Source organism: Schistocerca cancellata, chromosome 6 (assembly GCF_023864275.1).
Source record: "Schistocerca cancellata isolate TAMUIC-IGC-003103 chromosome 6, iqSchCanc2.1, whole genome shotgun sequence".
Lineage (NCBI taxonomy): Eukaryota > Metazoa > Arthropoda > Insecta > Orthoptera > Acrididae > Schistocerca > Schistocerca cancellata.
This window is the reverse complement of record NC_064631.1, coordinates 180437973-180455601: the sequence shown is the minus strand read 5'-3', so window position 1 is coordinate 180455601 and position 17629 is coordinate 180437973. Positions and strand designations below refer to the sequence as shown.

At 38.8% G+C, this 17629-nt stretch overlaps 1 long non-coding RNA gene across 1 annotated transcript; it reads right to left on the bottom strand.

Annotated features, from left to right (window-relative positions):
- Positions 1–4511: 4511 nt before the first annotated feature.
- LOC126088593 (uncharacterized) lies at positions 4512–12396 on the bottom strand. Its single transcript, XR_007519980.1, has 3 exons — positions 11191–12396; positions 9600–9749; positions 4512–8302 (listed from the first exon to the last, which is right to left on the bottom strand). It is a non-coding gene; the product is annotated as an uncharacterized LOC126088593 (long non-coding RNA).
- Positions 12397–17629: the final 5233 nt, after the last annotated feature.

The following is a 17629-nucleotide window of genomic DNA, read 5'->3' as shown; positions in this document are numbered from 1 at the left end:
ATAAAATATATTTATTGGTATAAATATATGTAACTGATTATGTGAACATAAACACACAATCAGTGTGTTGGAAGTATTAATGGCATCAATTCTCCTTTACAGAACCAAAGTAAGAGGGAAAAAAAACCACTGTTTGCACCGCATATTAGGTACAAACATAAAATATTCTTTTCAGTAAATATACACACAAAGTATACAGAAAATACTCAGTGGGGTCACAAATATGTCTAACTTCAAATTAGCCAAGTAAGAACATACAAAAATGCTCAAAGATAATATTTAATTTCACTCTTCTGTCTACCAAATTTGCAGTTCACTGGGGAGAAATTTTGGATTTCAAGTTGACTGCAACCTCATTATTAGATCACATACACGAGCACAAGATACTGATAAACGTCAATTCATGTTGGTTCAACACACAGTCATCAGCCTTCCGAGGTAAAACTGGCCAACAAGGCAGATGATAACACATCCTTGTGTTTACTTATTTGATACAAGATTTAGTTTCTGACCATCTATCTACAGCCCAAATACAGTGTTGAAGAAGACTGCAGACTATCTATCCCACACTCACAGTACACTGTCTGCATCGTCTCTCTTATGTACATCTGTGTACACATGAATTGCTTGCAGAAAAGGTCAAACAGAAATGTGAAGTAGCCAGACACTGATATCAATCAAGTGTGAAACTACATGTGTTGTTTTTTCTTTGAGGCAAATGACATGGTAATCAAGCATAAGTATTCAATACAAGGTGTGAATTCAACCAGTTACTTAATTTTATTTCTTCCAAGCTGAACGCACCCACAGACAAAAAAAGAATGGTTCACATGTGATCACAGCTGATGATGAATGGGTCAAACCAGTAACTCCGTGAGAAACCACAATACCATGAAGTGGTACAAGATGGTGGAATACCAAACAAACAAAGGCAGGCACTTGCAAAACACTGCTATAACTTGGCTTCTTCTTCTTCTTGTTTTAGAATGGTTGTTATGTTCCGGTTGTTGAAGGTTGCTAATACTGCATCTCTCAGGTTGTTCCACATCAGTAATGCCATAACTCGGTGCTGCTAAATGATGTTTGCATCTTAATTCTGATGTTGCTTGCAGGTGGAGGGTGACTATCACTTAAGACAATCACTGGAAGTGTAGATGATGGAATGATCACTACATGTGCTCAGACCATTAGTGCATTCCAGAAGGCAGGAATCATCTTCACTACTGTTGCCATATGAAAAGTTAGTGACAGTATGACAGTCAGTGGTGAGTGCCAGCCTTTATATACGACCAGTGGTCTGGCATGCTGTCTCTTCCCTGGTTTCAGTAATTTCTGCAGATAGCAAAATCCGGCAAACTTATCATGGTGTCAAAATCATACCTTCCACTATTTAGAGGTGAGAAGTGTAAGCTGACTGCAGTCACCAGTATCCACTCTGCTCCAGTTGCACTTTGTGGTAATTCTGTTCCAACACTTGCTACTCAGAAGTAGTCAAATTTGTCACAGTGGGGCATGTGTGTGTGCTGGATGGTCCAATAAAATTGGTACTGGTAAATATGTTACCTGTTTACAATATCCAAACTAATAGTTTGGCAATGATGGGTTATGCAGATGGGGGATTTGGAGCAGCTTCTGAATACACATTGTGCAGCAAGCGTCAGGACATTTTTTTTTCATGCCCAAGGCCTGCGAGTCTCTGCTTTGTCCAGCCTATTTCAGGTCTGATGTTCACTGTTGATGGTTGCGGTTGTATTGGTGATAGCACCAAGAAACAGATTCACCATAAATGTACATACATACTCAAAATACTGTGCATGTGGGATCTTAATTAGGGTTGTTTGTCTGCCTGAGAACTGAAAAAGCAATTACCGACCAAACCATCTCCTGTGGAGTATATGTAACAGTGTCAATCGTCTTTGTCCAATACGCAGCTCACAGCATGCTGAGCATGTCCAAAACTTGGCTTTCTATGGAATGACAGATAACAAAATCAGTTTACAGTATGAACAAAATAAAATGTCAATGACAAAAGTTCCATTAAAACTGGTACGGCTGATGTGGCTGTACATTCTACAGAGTTATTAAAAAAACAAACAACGTTAAGTACTTAGCAAGCAAATGACCAATTTAAAGATTGGCTGTATTTTTCTTGACTTTAATGAAATTCTGTAGCAAACCCTTGAACACACAGGGTAGATACTATTTACAAACTTTTTCTCTATTATCAAACCAACATTTTCCAATTTCCTGCTTCTGTTAAATTTCCTCTGGCTGAATGAACAACAATTATTCCAAAAAGCATAATATTTCATCTGGTAATAACGTTAACAAACAAAGCGAAACAATATTTTATACTTAGAAAATGTCATCACTAGCACAGCATTGCTAGTTTATGAGAAATGGTTGGTTGGTTGGTTTGGTGGAGGGACCAAATAGTGAGGTCATGAGTCCCATCGGAGCAGGGAAGGATGGGGAAGGAGGTCAGCCGTGTCCTTTCAAAGGGACCATCCCGGAATGTGATTTAGGGAAATCATGGAAAACAAATCAGGATGGACAGAAAAGCTGTAACAAAGGGGATGCTATAATGTGCAACTGTTCCATTTCTTGTAAAAGCAATGAGAAATTGGTTGGGAGATAAAAAAGAACCATATGGGTGTGTGTATATCATCTCTTGCAGCTCAAACAGTGTATATACAAGCTGCCCCTTCACCACTATACCTCTAATGAATGACAATGGTTCAAGAACAGTCTATATTCATTTCAGTGGTAAAATGTATTTTACAATAACCTGCATTCAGGTTACCTAAACATGGTGCTGTAAAAAATCTGCCAGTCCTTTGTGAAGTAACAGAAGACTAACAGATACAAGTAACTATCTAGTATTCTAACACTCACCAATAAAAATAACGATTTGCACCAATGACAACGTTACATTCTCAATATATGCATTCCATACATTTTCATTAAACTCTGCCACATTAACTCTATGCAGTAACTTAACCTATGCTACATAATAACATACAACTGCTGGTATTACCAGTGGTGTTCATGTTTTTAGTTTTAACATTACGTCTACAAATACACTGCCTGAAAAAAAAAGTCAAGCACCCAGAAGAGGATGAGGAACCAGACAAATTTCATGAGCAGAAAGGGCACGTGACGTTATTTCTGTGATTACAAAATAGTCATATCCCATTAAACTGGCATAATGACATTTCAGTCCACATGGCTTGGATATGTCTACTAATCTGATTGGGAAGGGTGTCATACAGCTGATTTTTCTCCCCTGAGACAATCTGGTCCTCAGTTGTCATAATTGGTCCTCGATACCATGAATAATTGTACTGGTGTGGAGCTGTCATCCGAACTGGTCCCATACATGCTCTACTGGGGATGGATTTAGTGACCTTGCTAGCCACATAAGTACCTCAGTGTCCCACTGTCGTTTCATAGATGCACATTCAATGTGTAATCGAGCACTGTTCTGTTGAAAAATGACATCACAATAATGTCACACGAGAGTTAACACACGAGGATGAAGTAGGTCCGTGACGTACTGTTGTGCCCTGAGAGTTTCTTGCATCACTACCAGCCATGACCTCAAGTCATAACCGATGGCTCCCCGCACCACGACTGGCGAAATGTCACTGCACATCTCCAAAACATTAGGAGGATGGGACTGCTCCCCACATCACCTTCGTACTCACCGACAACTGTCATGTGGGATAGTGCAGGAGCACAGTTCATCTCTGAGCACAATGTGACACTATTCACCAGCAGTCCGTGCTTCTCGATTAAGGCAACACTCCAAAAGTAACCATTTGTGTTGTCGTGTTAATGGCACCCTATGCACAGGTTGGTAATTCCATAGTCCAATTGCCGTCAGTCTCCAACAAATGGTGCAGGACGGCACACAATGCTGCACAGAGTCCATCACTTATTCTCGGATGGCAGGCACAGCCGCAAAGGCGTTAGTGCAAAACATGGTGATCCTCCCTTGTGGTTGTCAGATGTGGTTGACCAGAAGCTTGGCGATGAGTTATTTCTGCTCTCACATTTCCATATAGTCCTATATCAGGCCACTGTCACATTTAATGCCCCACAAATCATGATATGCACAATTCAACCAGCCTGCCAAATAGATTCCCTCAATGATGCCTCTTTCAAATAGTCAGGTGCTAATAATATTGTCTCGCATGCCATTTCAGTGGCCTTTGGAGTCATCACTCAAAATCTGACACACTTCATGCCCCCTTATATATCTCACCAGGCCTGCTAACAACACTGAACATTAACAACACTAATGAACCCTGTTGGCTGTCCTAACTTTTTCACGGAATTGTAACTCTAATCATCTATATACTAGCCACTGGTGTGTAGATGTACAAAGTTACATTCATATCTGACCATGTCTCTTGGTTGCTTCACTTTTTTTTGTCAAAAAAAAAAAAAAAAAAAAAGAAGAAGAAGAAGAAGAAGAAGAAAATCCTCCATTGTGAGCTATACATCTATCAGTGTCTTGATGCTTACACTATACCAGTAAGACAGAGAAAGAAATATTACAGGAAAGGTGAAAAGTTACATAGGTAACTGTTGATGAATTCACATCTCCCATGTTAAATGGATACTTACTGGCAAATTATGTGCCTTTTTAATGCACACTACTCAGCAATATGCACTCTCAAATAGTTACAACAAATGGAAGTGAATAAAGTAAAATTATCAAGTGTCACATCTTTAATTCCTGTCTACAGAGAACAAATTACATCTATATGATGGATAACAATTCTGATTGTTCAAAACCACATCTCACTTAATAACTAAACTTTTCTGTTAAAATCAGCTATATGTGTCATTTATCATAATATTCTGGGAAAAGATTGAAATATACATATACATTCTAATGCTACACTTGTATAGTTACAGCACACATTGGTGATCCTCCTCTGTTCTGCTATTTGTATTCTGGTCTAAGAATTTAATTTTAAAAAGTATAAACAAAAGGAAAAAATATATGCAGTTACATAAAGCACAGGAAGTATAAATTCACCTTCCATAAACACTTCAGAGCTGATACACCCTCGCTGTTTCGAAATATGCTATGAACTGTATTATATAGTGTATGAAGAATTTGATATCACTATTAACACTGAAATAGGCAATAACCAAAACCCTTTACATGCATAGTACCTTTTAGGCAATATAAATAGTGTAATTTGTTATACAATATCATGAAAATCATGAACTGCTACCCACCATGTAGAGGGGATGCTGCGTCACAAGCAGGCACAATAAAAAGACTGCCTCAAACATGAGTTTTCAGGTAAAAGGCCTTCTTCTGAAGTAAACGTGTGCACGCACGTGTGTGTGTGTGTGTGTGTGTGTGTGTGTGTGTGTACTTTGGTAGAGGGCCCATTGACTGAAAGCTCACATTTAGCAGTCTATTTGTTGCGCCTGCTGTGCCTCAGTATCTACTCTATATGGTGAATAGCACTATCCTTTTTCATAATGCCACTATTCCATACAGGTTTTTCCATTGCCTGATACTTAATCATACTGATTTTGTACAGCTGAAATGTTACATACAATGTAATTTCAGTATAAGTTACTGATGTGACAGGTCTGCACAGCAAAATGCCTAATGATTGAAAATATTTCGCACAAAGTGCATTATTTAACAACTTAGAGAACTTTATAGAAATAACAATTACAGTCAGAGCACTTCGGCTATTTCTCAAACTATTTCATTCCATTACGTACATCTTAGGAACAGTACTCATGCAGAAACAATCATAAATTACATATCTGAACACTTCTATAAGTAATTTAGTATTTCAGTTTTCAAACTTCCATGTTCTGCTTAATAAATTGATATTTCACATATCTGCTTCCAAATTCTTGTATGTACTTCATTTTATTCCAGAGATGATAATCTATGAAGAGCAGAAGAATGTTTTCATACTCTAATGTAACAAGAATCACTCATTAACATAGCAGTCATGCTTTAGCTGTTTGTGGGACAGTAATCTTCAACAAAACAAAATAAAAAACTGGAAAAGATCTGTCATATTAATTATTGTGTAGATACAGTGTCATTATATATTCTTCTTCACCTGGTTCTCATTATTCATCTTTCGCACTTTTACAGTAACAGAAAGAAACTGATTTTAATAAGCACGTTTCAGTCCAGCTATGTGGTGCTAAAGGACCTCCGCATAGTTGAGGTAGGGCACTTCATAATATTCTGAAGCTCACAAGCTTGGAGAAATGAAGTCTCGGAGCAGACCCAGGTGGTAAAATTATCCATCAGAAATCATTTCAGGATCTGTCACCCATATGATCTGCATCAGTTTTGAAAAGACCACATAGGAAGACAAGAGCCAGCAATGGTAGAAACCTTTCATTTTCAATATTTTTGCCAATTGATCAGCAAGAGAAGGTCAAGTTGGCCACTGGGCTTATTAAATGTATTTTAAAATGTTGTAGGAAAGTTGCGGCAGCATGTAAATACTTTTGGATTACAGGTGACTACTCACAAAAAAGAAAAAGCTTGAGTCATCAATAGGCCTACACACAGAAAATAAGAAAACTTGCTAGCTTTTGAAGTAATCCTTTACCAAGGCAGAAAAAGGCCAGCCAGTGGCTGCTGCTTCTGGCAGAAGGGTTCAAAGGGAAGGGAGAGTGGTGAAAGTAAAAAGACTGGTGAAGTTTAGGAAAAGGGGCAGAGTTCGGCAAAGACACTCACTCAGTCTTTCCTTCTCATCCCATTTGGTAAGTCTCCTCTGACCCAGGGTTCTTTGCAACTATTCTGAACTCTACTCCTTTTTCTAAGCCTCACCATTCCTATTCCTTCACATCTCCTCCTTCCCCTTCAACCCCTCTGCTGCAAGAAGGAGCCACTGGCTCCAAAAGCTTACAACCTGTGATAACTTGTACATGTGTGTTCCCCTGCTCCCATTTGATGTGTTGATATTTTATCTATACAATTACATTAAATTTTCCAAAAAAGATGTTATTTTCCTTGATGTATAAAGGAATCATAAAGGCCAATTTTAAATATTTTTCATGTAAAAAATGAGGGAGGAAATGAATGGACTTGCAAGTTGTTGTTGTTGTTGTTGTTGTTGTCTTCAGTCCTGAGACTGGTTTGAGGCAGCTCTCCATGCTACTCTATCCTGGGCAAGCTTCTTCATCTCCCAGTACCTACTGCAACCTACATCCTTCTGAATCTGCTTAGTGTATTCATCTCTTGGTCTCCCCCTACGATTTTTACCCTCCACGCTGCCCTCCAATACTAAATTGGTGATCCCTTGATGCCTCAGAACATGTCCTACCAGCCGATCCCTTCTTCTGGTCAAGTTGTGCCACAAACTTCTCTTCTCCCCAATCCTATTCAATACTTCCTCATTAGTTATGTGATCTACCCATCTAATCTGCAGCATTCTTCTGTAGCACCACATTTCAAAAGCTTCTATTCTCTTCTTGTCCAAACTGTTTACTGTCCATGTTTCACTTCCAAACATGGCTACACTCCATACAAATACTTTCAGAAATGACTTCCTGACACTTAAATCTATACTCGATGTTAACAAATTTCTCTTCTTCAGAAACGCTTTCCTTGCCATTGCCAGTCTACATTTTATATCCTCTCTACTTCGACCATCATCAGTTATTTTGCTCCCCAAATAGCAAAACTCCTTTACTACTTTAAGTGTCTCATTTCCTATCTAATTCCCTCAGCATCACCCGACTTTATTCGACTACATTCCATTATCCTCGTTTTGCTTTTGTTGATGTTCATCTTATATCCTCCTTTCAAGACACTATCCATTCCATTCAACTGCTCTTCCAAGTTCTTTGCTGTCTCTGACAGAATTACAATGTCATCGGCGAATCTCAAAGTTTTTATTTCTTCTCCATGGATTTTAATACCTACTCCGAATTTTTCTTTTGTTTCCTTTACCGCTTGCTCAATATACAGATTGAATAACATCGGGGAGAGGCTACAACCCTGTCTTACTTGCAAGTACTGGCAAAAAATAAGTCCAAGTCATCAGCTTTTGGTGCACGTCTTTTGGTGCTCTGTTTTTCTTGCAAATAATTAATTAATTTGTCCATATGTCTGTGGTGATGGTTACGGGATTCACCTGGTGTTGACACATTAGTAGAGGGAAGGGGACAAGTCTCTTCATTCTCCTCTATATCAGTAATGCTTTCATCTCCTGGAGTGAGAGGACGGTCACAGTCAGGGACTGTTACCCCAACAACACTTTGGTCCATTGGAGGGATATTAGTGTCACACCTGCAACACACAAAAACAAAGATGTAGTACAACGGTGATATCACACGCAGAAGCACATTTAATATCAATAATTAAAAGGAGAGCTAAATTTCAAAACTTAATGTGTATATGTTTTTATTATTAATTGCAAATGTATGTAATAATTTATGTCTTACAACTCTTAGTTACAGGGTTGTAAATATATATACAAGACAATTGTGTTTGATCAATCCCATCGGTCATCATCAGGCCTAAGAATAGCAGAAATAAAACGGCGTCACTGCTTAAATACTATTGGCCACCAGAAGTTCCGGATACAAATTATTATAGGTGCCACAGGGGTCAATTCTGTTATTTCTTGTTGTTAGTATTTAATCAGTGTTGCGATATTGATTCTGCCATTCATGACCAATATGATTGCTTGAAATCAAATGCCTTTTATGTATGTTTACCGTCTTGTATGTATGTGCAGTATAACTGTAAATATATTTTAATTGCTATAAGACGTAAAGTGTTGCATATGTTGTAACATCAACAACACTTCTCATGTTACTGAAACATTGTCACTTAAAAATGACAACCACAGTCTTCCCTCATCCTCATCACTTTTAGGTTGAAAAATATTTGCATATATATTTGACAATGTATAAAAGCGCTGGCAGGTCGATAGACACACAAACATACACACAAAATTCTAGCTTTCGCAACAAACGGTTGCTTCGTCAGGAAAGAGGGAAGGAGAGGGAAAGACGAAAGGATATGGGTTTTAAGGAAGAGGGTAAGGAGTCATCCTTACCCATATCCTTTCATCTTTCCCTCTCCTTCCCTCTTTCCTGACGAAGCAACCGTTTGTTGCAAAAGCTAGAATTTTGTGTGTATGTTTGTGTTTGTTTGTGTGTCTATTGACCTGCCAGCGCTTTTGTTTGGTAAGTCTCATCATCTTTCTTTTTAGATATATTTTTCCCACGTGGAATGTTTCCCTCTATTATATTCATGACAATGTATAAATATATCTAAAAACAAAGATGATGTGACTTACCAAACGAAAGTGTTGGTATGTTGATAGACACACAAATAAACACAAACACACACACAAAATTCAAGCTTTCGCAACCCACGGTTGCTTCATCAGGAAAGAGGGAAGGAGAGGGAAAGACGAAAGGATGTGGGTTTTAAGGGAGAGGGTAAGGAGTCATTCCAATCCTGGGAGTGGAAAGACTTACCTTAGGGGGAAAAAAGGACAGGTATATACAGACACAAGCAGACATTTTTCCCTCTATTATATTCATGACAATGTATAAAGGTCTTTAGTTCCTACGTTTCACTGTTGTAACGAGGAATTCCATTTGTTGTTCATATTTCCATGGCTTGCATTTTGTAGCTCATTGGCCTGACTTGGTCTTCTTCTGGAAGAGAGCTTGGCGGTGGCGGTCACGTAATTTCCTCCATTCCTCTTTCAAATTTGCCTCTGTAAAAACAAACACAATTAAGGTGTTGGCTATGTTTTTTCAGATTCTTGTCTACAGGAGATACATTTACAATAATCAGCTTCAGCTACAGAATTGGAGTTAGTACCATGTCAAAAATAATTGAAGAGGTGTGTCATGCTTTATGGAGGAACCTGCTACCTCTATACATGCCAACTCCAGACGAAAACATGTGGCGAAACATTGAAGAGGGCTTCCGTTCCAGATGGGATTTTCCCCCAGAAACCATTGATGGCAAACACGTACAAGTACAAGCCCCCATGAACTCTGGATCAAACTTTATTAATTACAAATAATACTACCCTACTGTCCTTTTGGGACTGGTTGATTCAGAATACAAGTTCATCGCTATAGATTGTGGTGCCTATGGAAAAGAATCTGACAGTACTATTTTTGTTGAGAGTGAATTAGGGCAAAGACTAAGCAACTATGCTGTGGCAGTATGTCCTGATGAAGCATTATTTGAGGAAAACTTCAATGTTCCTTATATGATTGTGGGTGACGAAGGTTTTCCCCTTACACGTCTCTTGCTTTGTCCATTCCCAAAGAACTGACATCTTAACGATGAAAGAATAATTTTGAACTACAGTCTTTGTAGATGTAGAAGAGTGGTTGAAAATCTTTTGGCATTCTTGCACAAAGATGACGTATTTATTTCAGACCCTTAGACTGTAAACTGCACGTAGTAAACAAGATAGTCAAAGCAACAGCCGTCCTCCACAATTATCTTTGCTCAAAGGGATCATTATCTCCAGTAATGATGCCTGATGAAATTTTAGAAGCTTATCACAAAGCATGGAGACATCTTCCTCGTTATGGTGATCAGGCATCTAAAGAAGCTACTGAGGTACGAAATCGCTTTGTTAAATACTTCATGTCCAAAGAAGGAAGTGTGCCATGGCAGTGGAACCACATTTAATGATAAATGTCCAAAGAAGGAAGTGTGCCATGGCAGTGGAACCACATTTAATGATAACCAAAACAACATTTGTCCTAACAATTTGTATGTATTCTACGGTTGTGTAAGATTAATATTAACAAAAAAAAAAAAAATTTGTGATGCTAACAGTTTGTGGTATGTAGTAAGAATGTTTAATCTACTGTCTGTATATGAACATTATTTGATATGTAATTTTTTGTTGAGTCATTTTTATATAAACACAATGGCAATTTGTATTTAACATGCATGAGTTTCTTTTTGTTAAGTCGTGATTTGTTACCCTTTTGAGATTTTGTACTAAATTTACTTTGGGCTGTTCATTAAAGAGTATAAATAATACAAATTTATACTAATATTAAAGTCAGTGTAATAAATATTAACACAACACATTTATGTTGTTAATATTATTAGACTATACCAAATTATGAATGGTTATTTTGAAAGGTTTTAAGCTTGAACTAATACAATTAAGAACTACTTACTATTTTGTCCCAGTTGCTCTGCTATTTCACCCCATGCTGTGTCCTTTAAATTGCTGTCCCTACACTCCTCCAAATCTGTATTCCACAGCAGTGGACACGTTCTGATGGTTTCAGTTACCTGTTCCATAACAAATAACAAAAGTAGCAATACAGCTTCTTGTAACGAGTTCGGCAGGAAACTGCATGACAGATGTGGTCATGCGCATGGCAGTGTGGTACAGACCACTGCGCATGCGCAAGGCCACAGACACTGACACATGGTTTGGCATCTGTGAGGCTATGCGAGGTCAGTGTGAATTACTCCACTTAAAACTATGGAAAATCTGTTACCTTACGTAATGTGACACAGTGTGACTGTGGTGTGAAACAGCCTTAATAAAAGCACTAATCTGAACTGATTTATTTTTCAAGATCTGGCAGAGTTAAACTGATACTTATTCACAGCTCTCGCAAGCTGATATAAATTCCAGCTTATGATGAGCAAAGTGTTTGAAAAAAGGTGGAGATAAAGAATGCCTGTGCTATTGTGTGTTTTTAAAGTAATTAACTGCAAATATTTGTCGATATGATTTAGAATCAAGAACTGTATTACGGTGCTGCAAGGACATTGAAGTCTAACAACAGACTCAGCAGTGAAAGACTGACATCTTCCAAAAGTACAGAGGTGCACTACGAATGATAATCAATGACTTACTGTAAAAACTAAGTAGACACATACTCATAGAAAAGTGGAGTACAATGAGAAGGGTATTGAACACAGGTAAATTAATACTGCAATCGAAGACAAACTCATGTTCTCATTGTATGTTCTAAGTGGCATTGCTATCCAGGAAAAAGCCTACAGAATAAGTAAGTGTACTTACAAACAAAAAAACTGTTCTGATGCCAGTCAGCAAAAAGCCAGTGCAACACAAAGATATTGCTTATCAACCAACAAAAATAAAAAAGCACAAGTAACTTTGTTCAAAGATACCAGTAGTGTGTCACAATAAAAATCATCTAATCACTTTAAAAACATTACATGTCAAAAAAATACATTATAGAAATACAAAGTGAATGAGAGAGGCAAGGCAGATGCTGTAGTAACATCTGGAGAAAAAAATCAAATCATGAGATTCAGAGCTTTATTACGCAAAATGCTCCACACCATGAAGTTATTAGCACTGTGTGTGGATAAAAAGTAGTGACAACACTACCATAACATGAAGGATGTGTGTCCAGCGGCATGTGTGCTATATGTAGCTGACAGTAGAAGGTCAGCTGAAGTAGTTCAGAGAGCAGTGATGGTTGTGTTTGAGTGAGTTGCAGTGCGTATTGTCCGAAAGTGCTGAGGCCACCTCAAGCACCCTAACAAGGAATGTGAAAAATGTGTGTGGATGCAGATTACAGTGGCATTAGGTCTGTGTGTGCAAAAATGTTTTCAGGGACTCTGTGAGGCATGTGGTGACATAACATTGTCACATCATACAGCAATGGGACGGGTGACAGTCTTTTGTGATGGCTGAATGTCATCCAAGACTGGTGCATTGACTGCAAATTCCCTGATTTTCCTTGCCTACAAAACATCCACCGTGAACCAGCTGGTACCAAAGTGATAGTTATTGTGGCTTATGATATCCGTAGGTTAATCCTGCATCACACTGTACCGCTGGGGCAGACTGTCACTGCACCCTACTATTGTAATTTGTTTTACATCACCTTCATCCTGCACTGAGAAGAAAGCAATGGAATCTTCTGATATAGTGTTGAATCTGGCATAGTTGTCAAATATGGAATGTCTAGAAAACCTGCTTTCTTGGATCACTAGACAACAATTCAAGCACATCATATTAATGAGTTTTATTACAAAAGGAAATGATTACAATACTTAACTTTATACTTACACAGATGTGTCGCAAGCAAGACAATAAGCAAGTTCTTCAGTATATACAAAGCCTAATATGAATGAAGTAATATAGTTGACACTTCTATTCGGCTTGCTACTCTTGAGGCTTCTGTAGAAATGGGATGTGGCTCTTATGTTCTCTTTGCATAGAGGCCACTGCGGTCGCATTATCGTCCTGGAGAAGGGTCAGTCAGCATGCAACTGGCTGACGTCATTTTCACAGCTCTCTCATCCCCGACTGGCAAGCCAGCACTTGACTTTACACTGTAACATATGGCATCCCACCATCTTTTATGGCAATGCACGATTCTACATGGCGAACCCTGTGCAGGAGTTCAAGGATATGTGGGGATAGGAGATACCAGAACATCACTGTATTCAACAGATATGAGTCCATGCGATTATGACCTGTTCGCCAAAATGAAAGAACATTTTCATGGCACATACTACAAGAGAAGATGTTGTTCGTGGCCTAGTGCAGTTCTTACAAGACATCACAAGACACTGTTGTTTTTTTTTTTTTTTTAGCGAGCAAAAACAACTAACGTCAAATGCACCCATATCAGAATTGTAGGACATGAAGGTGAAAATGGGGTTAAAAGTGACTACACATTAAGCCTAATCAGCACAAGGAGAGAAAAGTCAATAAAATATGCCACAGAGACAATGGGCGACATGAACTAAAGATCAAATGTCCTTTGTCATGTTACTACAATTGATAAAAAGTCAAATTCAGTCAACAGCCCATGCATCATTCAATAAAACAGCTGATAATACAGATGGTAAACATATATGAGAATGAAAGTGGTTAAAAAAAGAGCATACAATCAGGAAAAGGCAAATCATCAAAGGTTGATGACAATGGGCACTGTTGCGTCTCCTGGCCAGTCGTCATAAAAAGCATGTGACAATTTTTTCTGTGTGTGTAAGACCAGTTAACATGTATCGATATAGTGCCACGCACATGGCAAAAGAGAAATAATTTAAACATGAATAAACATGACCAAGTGAAGCAATAAAGAAAGACTGTGTAAACATTTCCCGAATATATTATGTGTGTAGGTAGAACATTCATAATTATTTGGCGTTTTATGCATTTTTTAACTTTGAATCCATGACATATTATTATCTTTGACAGTCTTATTCTTGTTAAATGAATTAGTGATTATGATCTGTGCCTCAGATACAAAGGACAATTCAGTACATGTATAAATAGTAAAAAGCATTGTAATAATTTCTCTTTTCTCTTTGGGTTTCATTACGAGTAACACTTGCGTGTTAAGCAAATGTATATGCTGGCCATGAGTCGTGTGTTCATGAAGCTTGAGATCCACCATTAGGTGAGTTGTTGTAAAAAGGTGTGTAAAATTAATGCATTTTTGTTTGAATATGTAGAGTTTGAGCAAATATGTTTTTAAAATAATTTGTAAAGTTGCCAGTCATTCGTCCCACAAATAATTTAGACATTTTCAGCATTTGATTTAGCGGAAGCCGCTGTACCAATCTGCAAGGGTAACCGCTGCAGACACGGCACATTTAAAAAATATTTATTTCCGGTATCGCAGTCGTCTCGCCGGTAAAGTGAGGTAACATAATCATATTTAACATTTTATAAAGCTTCCAGCAGTGCCGGCAGACTATATTATATTATTCAGTGCATTTCTCTGATTGATTTGGAAGGTACTGTGCGACATGTTCTATGTGATCACAAATATGTAACGAATAACTGTGTTATGACTCTATCATTTTCACATTTTGTGGTAAGGTCTGCTATGTGAAACTAAAGCAATATTTTACATTCTTTCCCTGAGATTAAGAGAATGCAGGCTAGCCGCGCACCTGTTCTAATTAACAGTATTCAAAAATCCACTACATAATGTAACCAACATTCAGTGCTGTGACGATCGTTTGAATTTCATTACTGACTTTTCTGAATATGATGCAAGGTAGTGAGTTCAGATACAGTTTTCTTTCTTTCTTGATTACGTTACAGTAGCAAGTGAATGTTTCCTACATGATTATCCAGAGCAGACTTAGAAAAGCAATAATCTGATCCATGGTGTGCCACATTTATGATAAAAGTGTTTATTCCCTCTCCCACTCCATGTCTGAACTTAACATGTGTGTGCTAGTTTGACTCATACAGTCAAAGTGAAATATTTACTCAACATTACTCAAACTTATTTGCTTTTATGAAGAAAGAATTACCAAGTGAAGACAGTGTAATAACATTGAATCGAAACCATAGCAACTTGTTACAAATAATTTTGTGTACTGCCATCAGCTCTCAGTTTCAGTTTTATATCAGTCTGAACATTGCAAATCCAAACTTTAATATTGTAAGGCAAAGTTACTAGTAACCATGAACCAACTTACTTGCTGCTATACATATATAATCATTGGAGAGCAGTGAACGTTGTCTTCATCCCAAAGCCAAGGAGAATTGATCATACCAAGGCCAAAGATACGAGACCAATCAGTCTGTCCTCCTCCATTCTCAAAACATTGGAAAAACTGGTTACTGTATATGATGGGGAGAAGCGGCTAAGTAGTGTCCCTCTACATCTGAACCAACATGCATACCAACTAGGTAAATCATGTGAGACAGCTCTCCACCAACTCGTTGGGAAGGTGGAAAAAGCACTTCACTTCCAAGAAATAGCCCTCTGCATCTTCCTGGATATCGAGGGGGTCTTTAGTAACACGACCTTCGATTCCATGGTAAGGGCAGCAGAAGTGCATGACCTGGGAACCACTATGTGTAGGTGGACCAGGGCCATGCTTAGTGGAAGGAAGGTAGAGGTTACCATGATGAACGAAAAGATGGTCATTAAGATCACTAATAGAGGCTGCCCACAAGGAGAAGTTTTGTCTCCTCTACTGTGGAATCTAGTGGTGAACGAACTCATTGAGGAACTAAATTCCCGACAATGCTTCTGCCGAGGATACACAGATGACCTTGTCATAGTAATACTTGGCAAATTCACTGACACAGTCAGGAATATGGCACAAGGAGGGTTGGATATTGTGCAAAGATGGTGCATTAAACAGGATCTGAGAGTTAATCTTAAGAAGACTGTCGTAGTGCCATTTACGAAGAGACATATTCAGCATGCAAGTTGGAATCTAAAGCTCTTCGATGAAACTCTACCTGTGAAGGGGACAGTGAAATATCTAGGGGTAACCTTAGATGTGAAGCTAACTTGGACCCCTCACATTAAGAGTATCTGCTCCAAGGCAAAAAATACTTTAGTGAGTACTAGGAGGGCTTGTGGCAAAAACTGGGGCCTAAGCCTCAGGGGTATGCACTGGATATACACCACAGTGGTTAGACCTAGGATTTCCTATGGGGTCATAGTGTGGTGGAAGAAGGTAGAACAGCGGGTTGCTGCTAAAGAACTTGCTAAGGTGCAGAGATTGGCCTGCTTAGCCATAACAGGTGGAATTAGCAGCACACCAACTGCTGGAATGGAGGCCATGCTGGATATGCCACCACTTCACCTTTGGGTTAAGATGGAGGCAGCAGCTCTGGCACACAGGCTTAAAACTGGCCAAAACTGTGTCTCATTCGGATATCCAGAATCACGCACTAACATAGTGAGTGGGGTAAATATAGGTATGGCTGGAGAAATGCCTGCCTACTATATAACAACTCCCAACTGCTTTGACAAGCCTTACAACATAATAATTGGACGTAGGCAGTAGTGGGAGAAAACAGTTTGACACCGTACGGGGGACATCGTTTGGTTCACCGAGAGACCAAGGCATTGGGGCAGGGTTGTACGCAGTTCAGCCAAGACTGGAGAGCATCATCTCTCTAGGGAAACTGGCCTCTGTATTCCAAGCCAAAATTACTGCAATCAGGGCATGTGTGGAGGAGAATATGAGTAGGTGCTACAATGACTGTAACCTCTACATCTATTCAGACAGCCAGGCGGCCCTGAAATCATCGGCAGCGACTGCAACAAGATCTAAGATTGTTGCAGATTGCCACAGGGCTCTAGTGGAGCTAGAGGGAAGCAATAGGGTGTACCTAATGTGGGTCCCTGGCCACTCAGGGATCTGTGGCAATGAACAAGCCGATAGATTGGCTAGGATGGGGGCAACAATTCCATTTACTGGACCGGAACCTGTCTTGACAATCACCAAGTCTATGATCAAATTAGAACTACGAAACTGGCTTAGGAAACAGCACGTAGGATATTGGACCAAGGGCCATAAACAAAAACATGGTAAGGTAATGACGCCCAAGCCATGTTTTAAAAGAAGCTCTGTAATCCTGGGATTGAACAGGAAAGAGATCAAACTCATGACTGGACTGATGACCGGCCATGGGAACTTCAAAAAACACCTACACAGAATAACAGAAGAGGACTCTAAATGTAGGATCTGTGACGAGGGTGAAGAAACTGCATCACACCTAATTTTAGAATGCATAGCATTGGAGAGTAAAAGATACAGAATCTTCGGGACAACTAGACCTGAAAAAATTGTGTCTAACAAAAAACTGGTAGACAGACTCCTTGCACTATTTAAGGGCACTGGTTGGCTTTA